This window comes from Crocuta crocuta, unplaced genomic scaffold (assembly GCF_008692635.1).
Source record: "Crocuta crocuta isolate KB4526 unplaced genomic scaffold, BGI_CrCroc_1.0 scaffold28, whole genome shotgun sequence".
Classification (NCBI taxonomy): Eukaryota; Metazoa; Chordata; class Mammalia; order Carnivora; family Hyaenidae; genus Crocuta; species Crocuta crocuta.
The window spans coordinates 2,126,330-2,132,957 of NW_027533256.1; the positions used below are offsets into that span (position 1 = coordinate 2,126,330).

Consider the following 6,628-nt stretch of genomic DNA (forward strand, 5'->3'; position numbering starts at 1 on the left):
CTGCCCACCATGTGGCCCCAGCAGGAAGACGGCCCAGGCCTCAGGGCTGAAGGCTCCTAACTTCTCACCATGTAGGCTCGCCCCTGAGCACCCCAGACTGCGATCCACACCCCACCCCCCAGGTTGAGGAAGCCCTAAGGAGAGCAGGCAGGGAGAATGGGACCCTCAAGGAAGGTCCCCTGAAGGAGAACGGATGTGCCTGAGTGCGCCTGCACTGCAGGCTGGAGCCCTGTCCTCTCCCTCCCCCCTCCCCCCTCCCCCCTCCTACCCGGTGTGGGCCCCAGTGGGCAGGCACAAGGGGCGGTTGGGGTCGTGGGAAGCAGGTTGCTGAGTTGGGACAGTTGCCCCTGAGGCTGTCACCAGGGTGGCTGGCTGTGTGCCGAGTCCCAGGTTCCGTGCCGGGTGGGGGCCCAGCCTGGTCCCTGCCCCCTGAGAGCTCTCGAGGCAGCTGGAACCGCAAGATTCACACCTGGAAGGGCAAAGAGTGGGCAGGGGGAGGCGGTAGGAGACCCCGTGGCATCAAGAATCGTCGAGAGAGCCCAGGGGTCGTGAGGGCTGGACACTTATGGAAGGATGGGCCCTCACCTGGGGAGACCCTGGGGACGTGGGCACTGTGGACCCTCGCCCCTCCGCCGGCAGCAGGGCCTCCCGGCCTGGGCTCTGACAGGGACATTTATAACTCACAGCTGTGCGGTCCTGGGCCCAACTGACTGTGGTAAACCGATCAGGCTTCAGGAAGTCAGTCCCGAGGCCACTCCCCACCCGACCCCACACTCTCCTTCACCTCCTGACACCCACATCCTGTTCTCAGCAGGAGGGGCAGGCACCGGGGCACAGGGCTGGGGGCCCAGTCAGGGTCTCCAACTTGGGGCAGAGTGGGAAAGGACGGAGGGGCCCAGTGGGGTCCCAGAACTGGAGGCCAAGGCCTCTGGGGTCATCAGGCTCCCCGCCTCGAGGCACACCTGGGGACATTCAGGCCCAGAAAGGCCACCCTGGAGCCACAGGAGCTCAGGGGGACATTCTGTGCTTTCAAATCTGATTGGAGAGGGGATTATGCATCTAGCCCCTGCTGACCCGCTCTGGCCCGAGGGAGCCTGATGGAAGGGGCAGGCATGAACCAGAGGCCTCAGAAAATGTTGGGAAAAGGTGACATCTTGGACCCTGGTCCTCGGCGTGGCCTGCAGCCCTGCATGGGGACACCCCATCCCGGGACCAAATTCCTCACAAGACCTTGGTGCTCACCTGCCTAGATTCCCACAGCAGAGTTCACGTTTGGGGAAAGAAATGGTCTTACCCAGAAAGAGAGGGAAGAGAGGGCAGTATTAAGTTCCTAGCACATCATGGCTTTGACCCCCATGTACCTCCCTTGGTATCATACGCTAGCAGATTCTGGGGCCCTGTTAGGCAGCCATCCTCGCCCGCCCCACCCCACCCCCGGCCACGACTTTCTCTTGTATGGGAAGAGAGGGCTGATAAACAACAATGAGTTTGCCAAAACCTGGCCCACATGATTCTGCTAACCTGTGACCAGATCCTGGAATTAGATAGTCGCCGAAAGACCTCCGCTCTTCTTCCCTGGGTTGTGTGTTTATGAAGGCACATTGGCAATATAGAATTAACATATCCAGCTACGTACTTCGTGGCTATGATCAATTTGGCCGAGGCCAGATTTCTTGAAGCTAAAAAAAAAAAAAGTGACTTGAAGTAAAGGTAAATATTAAATCAAACAAATATATATTCATTGAATCATCATACAGCTAGGACTCAGCCGGGACCAAGAATCACTAAGGGCAAGAAGCAAGTTGGGTTTCTGAAGAGGTACGTGCTCAGAAAATGGCTCGAAGCGTTGGTCACAGATCTGGTGAGCGGTTCATAATGAGGAAGGAATTCAGGCAGGGGTCAGAGAGTGGCTTTAGAAGTGGCTGCCGGCCGGCCGTGTGAGATAATTCCCCGGAGCCAGGCACAGCAGAGAGGAGACACTGGGGGGGTGGGGGAGCCTGTAGCTGGCTAAAAATACCCCAACAGCTTCTCCCCATCACCCTGCCGGGGGGCCGCACAGGAAGGCCAGGGCTTTCTGCTTCTCTCACCAGGAAGAAAAAGACAACAGCGCAATACCCCCAAGCCCCAGAAGAAACAAACCCTAGATGTGTGTTTTAGTTTTAAAGACTCCCGCCAGGAGCAGTTGGCCGGCTCGCTGGAGCGCCACAGGGTCTGGGAGACAGGGCCCCTGATAAATCAGGCATCCCGGGATGTGCGTAAGTGGCCTGAGAGGCCACTGAGATTAGCCTGGTTATGGGCGACTGAAGTGGGAGGGAGCGGACTCCTACTGTGTCCCTGGCTATTCGCACGTGTCCCGTCTCTCTGTACCCAGGACACGGAGCGGAAGCCTGTGGGTGTCAGACCAATGCTGTGAGGGGTATGAGGAAGAGAGCTGCTGTCCTTCACTCAGCTGCCAGACCTAGACAGGTAACAACAGGGCCCTGCTGCAGTCACCGGAAGCCCAGCCAGGGGCCGCGGTTAGGGAGCCAGGTAGCGATGTCCGGGTGGGGGGTGGTCCCTGAGCCGAGGGCTGTCAGCCTTTTCTCCCAGCCCTCGACTCAAGCTGCAGGGCTTCTTTGTGACTCCTTGTGTGCGCCCGGCACAAAATGCTCTGGGCCTCAGTTTGTCCATCTCTGAAATGGGTCACCATGTATTCCAATTCTTGAGGATTGCATGAATGAACCAGTTAGGCCTGATGGCTATTTGGAGTTAATCTGTCTTAGCAGCCTGGTTCACTTTGAACTCCATAGGCATGGCCAGGGGTCCCAGGCCTTGTGGATTGAGCATTAAGGCCACAGGTCCGCAGGGCCCGATGGGGCTCGAGAAGAGAGAGTTTTCTAAGGCAGAACCAGCCAGACACGTGAGTCGGAAATGTGGCTGTGGCCTCCTTTGTGGCAGTGTTTGAAACTTCGGAGTGATTCCTCTGGCAGCTCTGGGCAGGAATGGTCATCTGTGTTTTTAGATGGCAAGACCAAGGCACAGAATAGCTGAATGGTCCTGCCGGGGTCACACAGCAAAGTCTGGTCACACCAAAGTGGCTCTCCTTCATCCTGTCTGCCTTGATCAGGTTCGGCACTTTGACTTCTACTACACTGCTCTGGGCCAGTCCATTCACCCCATAGAAGTCGGGCCCGTGAGCCCAGGACACCACCAGTCTCTATTGTGTGACACCGTGGGACCCACCCCTCCATCCATCCGTGCTCCCACCACCCATCCTTACCATTCACTCATCCACCCATCCATCTTCTCCGCTCCTCCACCCATCCTTCCAAACCACCCATTTAGCCATTAGCTCGCACATCAAACACTCACTGCGCCTTCTACCAAGGCAGGCCTGCGCTAAGGCCTGGGTTTGGATCCAGCTCTGCCTTGAGATGGTGCACACGTGATCCCAGAGTCAGGCCCAATTCCGTAAGTTCAGTGCTCAAGGCTTGTGTGGTATCCTTGATTACACAGGGAAGGGAAGAGGAGAGCCATGCGATGGTTCTACAGGCAGGCATTCAGGGAAGGCTTCCTGGAGAAAGTGACCCTGTTCACTGATTCCTGCCCCAGATGTTCATTGAGAAAGTCTCCGCGCAGGGAACCACTCGATGTTCTGGAGACACAGCAGGGAATAAAATGAACCAAACTTCCTTTCCTCGTGGCGCTTGCATTCTCACGAAGAGGCAGGGGCAGGAAATACCGAAAATGTGATATAGAATATGTCAGGTGATGCTGGGCTCCAAGAAGGAAGGTTGGCAGAGTAGAGGAACAGAGCCTGCCGGGTGGGGTAAAGTGGACACCCTCGGGCAAAGGATGGTCACGGAAGCGTTTGAACAGAGACGTAAACGGAAGGAGGGAGTGAGATGGGTGCTTGGCATGTTCAAGGCAGCAGGAGGGAAGCCATATGGCTGCAGCGAATGAGGGGCTGGGAATCAGAGAGATCCTGGGGGACCCACTCATGCAGGCAGGCAGGAGTAGAGCAGGGAGGTGGCTGGGACCCACGTGGAAAGGGTGGCGGCTTGGTGTCTAGGGATAGCAGGGGAAGGGGTGGGGGGCCATGGGAGTCGAATGTACTTCAGAGACCTTGCAGACAGGCTTGCGTGTGGATTCGAGGTGCTGCATGAGAGAAGGCAGGGACAGTCAAGGAAGGCTCTCGGGTTCGGGACAGGAGCCACCAGTAGAACAGAGAGGTCATTTACTCAGCCAGGAATGATGGTGGGGGAGGGCTGAAGGAAGCCGAGGAGTTGTGTCTTAGACACGTGAACTTGCCTTTGAGACACCTGAGTGGAAAGCTTGAGTAGGCAGCTGGATATATGAGTCTGGGAGGCAGAGCGGTCCTGACTGGAGATAGAAATGTGGGAGCTGATGTGCACGGAAGACGTTGTGACCGTGAGGCTGATGAGGTCACCCTGGGAGCCAGTGGAGAGGGAGCAGATCGGAGTCCTGAGTCTGAGTCATGGGGATCCAGCCCTTGGAGGGAGTGAGGATAGGGTGGAGGCGGCAAGGGAGACCGAGAGGGTGCAGCCAGGTATGTGGAAGAACCGAGAGAGCAGGCTTTTAATGGACAAGGATAATTTTGCCGGCACCGCAGGGAACGGATGCTCCAGGCAGAGGGAACAGTATAGGAAAGGCTCAGATACCTCAATAAAGGAGCCATATTTGGAGAGGAGTGGAAGAGAGGAAGGAAAAACCACGCAGGGGCCAGGGGCCCACCGGTGCCTGGATTGAGGGTGAGCCCACATCCCGGGACCCTCCCCGTCACCGGGGCCTGCACTCTCTGGTCTCAGCTGAGTCCCTTGCCCTGATGTCTGCACACTCTGCGCTTTCCTTTTAAGAAGCTTCTACCTGTCCTGACCTCCCACCTCCTCTGTGAGGCTCTTGGGCTCCAGAGACCTCCCCCTTGCCTGGAGCACTTGTCTGAAAACACAGGGCTGAAGGCAGCTGCTCTGAGCTGCCTGCAGGGGGGAGGGCACCCAGCCGCTTCCTATTGAATCTCTAAGCACTGCTGGATCCTTTATCTTAAAAGAAACCCTAGAAACTTCCTGGACTATGAGTGTGTGTCAGAGCTGCTCTGCTCCCGCTCACCAGTTCGAGCAGAGGAGCTCTCTGCCTTTGGTGGGCGATTGTGCGTGAGTTTGGGTGGGGGGGAGGCAGCCACCTTTGTGAGTCTGTAGTGCCTCGCACTCAGCTCTCAGAGGGGATGCGCCTGGCTCTCAGGGAAGGCTGCAGAGGGGCCGCTGCCTGGGCAGGGCAGGTGCTCACTGGGGCCCGAGAAGTGTCACAGGAGGGAGAGGGGGCATGTAGCCGGCCCGGGGTGGCGGGGGGGTGGGGGGGGAGGCTCTTGGCGCAGAGTCCAGCCCATCCACCTGGGCATACAGCCTCCTATGACTGGGAGGTGGCTGAGACCTAGGAGACATCTCCCTGCTGAGAATAGGATGGGACCAGGCAGGGACTTGGGGGCCCCCTCCCAAGTTGCTCGGAGAGATGGCCCTCTGACTCTGCATGGGGGACGGGGTTGGGGGGCTGTGGGAAGCCTCTGTGATGATGCATTGGCTCTGTGGCAGGAGGCTGCAGGTAATCTAATTAGCGTGCTGGGCGGATGGTAGGAGTAATCCTGTGCCTTTAGACTCATTTTTCTTTAAGCCTGTCCCCACCCAGTCTCTCCCTAAACCCTTCCACTGCCTGGGTGATGTCCGGGCGGGAGTGGACTTCTCTCCATTGAACAGATGGGTAAACCAGGACCAGAGAGGAAGACACTTGCATGATGCCACAGCTAATAAGTAGCAAGGCAGAGCTCTGAACCGAGTCCATGTGAATCCCAAGCCCAGACTCTTAACCTCTGCCCTCTCCATCATCTCCTGGGCCCTTCTAGAACACCCAGACTCGCAGGCCCCTTCCTGTAGGCCTCCTCTCCAAATTCCTCATTTTGCGGATGAGGAAACGGAAGCCCAGAGAAGGTAAGATACTTGTCCGGGGCCACACAGCAAGCCGAGGGCAGGACGTATAGCAGAATCTCCTCTGGCCCCCTGCGTCCACCCAGCCCCGGCCCCTGCTAGCAGGTGCAGGGATGCGGCCCCGGACCCGACCCACTTCCCCTTGGAGCGCCCGCAGCCTTCTGTCCTCCAGAGCCGCTGGCACTCGCTCTGGTTGAAGGCACCAAGTTCCTCATCAGAAGGCTCCATTGTGCCTATTGTTTAAATATAGATTACTAATGAAATGCCTTTTCATTGCCTTCCCAGTGAATAGTTTCCGTGTAAAGTTAATTTGCAGTGTTATGTAAATTCTGTTTAACTTCAATCAAGTTTCTAATTATGTTTTTACCGCAGTAATTCCCATTTGATTTGTCATCTCCTGTTAGGTATTTAATGTTCGGTGGGCGGGTGTGCTTCCTCTGTCTCTCCGTGTTCCAGCGCCCTCTCCCTCCCTGACCCCGGCTCCCTTTCCGTCTTTCTGCTTCTCATCCCTGCCATTTTCATCCGTGCCCGTTGCATCTGGGCTGTTGCCCACATCCTCTCCATCCCCTCCTCCTCCCGTCCTGTCTTCCCCCCTCCCCCCTTCCCCCCCTCATCTCTGCCTCCCTCCTGCCTGCCCTCTTTACCACTTTCCT

The 6,628-nt window shown here is 57.2% G+C and overlaps 1 protein-coding gene and 1 long non-coding RNA gene across 8 annotated transcripts in view; one reads left to right on the forward strand and one right to left on the reverse strand.

The window, feature by feature from the left end:
- Window positions 1–6,628, forward strand: part of ZMIZ1 (zinc finger MIZ-type containing 1) — a 202,167-nt gene that overhangs the window by 42,988 nt on the left and 152,551 nt on the right. The window contains exon 1 of one of the 6 annotated variants that reach the window (XM_077746410.1): window positions 1,691–2,466. The exons of the other annotated variants lie outside the window; for them this stretch is intronic. The gene's annotated coding sequence lies outside the window, so the exon portion shown is untranslated. Of the gene's footprint in view, window positions 1–1,690; window positions 2,467–6,628 lie in introns of those variants that run through there. 6 annotated transcript variants of the gene reach the window in all.
- Window positions 248–6,628, reverse strand: part of LOC144216945 (uncharacterized) — a 7,763-nt gene continuing 1,382 nt past the window's right edge. The window contains exons 2-4 of one of the 2 annotated variants that reach the window (XR_013330805.1): window positions 3,352–3,634; window positions 1,522–1,679; window positions 248–469 (exon numbers count right to left, since the gene is read on the reverse strand). This is a non-coding gene — a long non-coding RNA (uncharacterized LOC144216945). Of the gene's footprint in view, window positions 470–1,521; window positions 1,680–3,351; window positions 4,059–6,628 lie in introns of those variants that run through there. The other variant, XR_013330804.1, reaches the window with a different exon arrangement.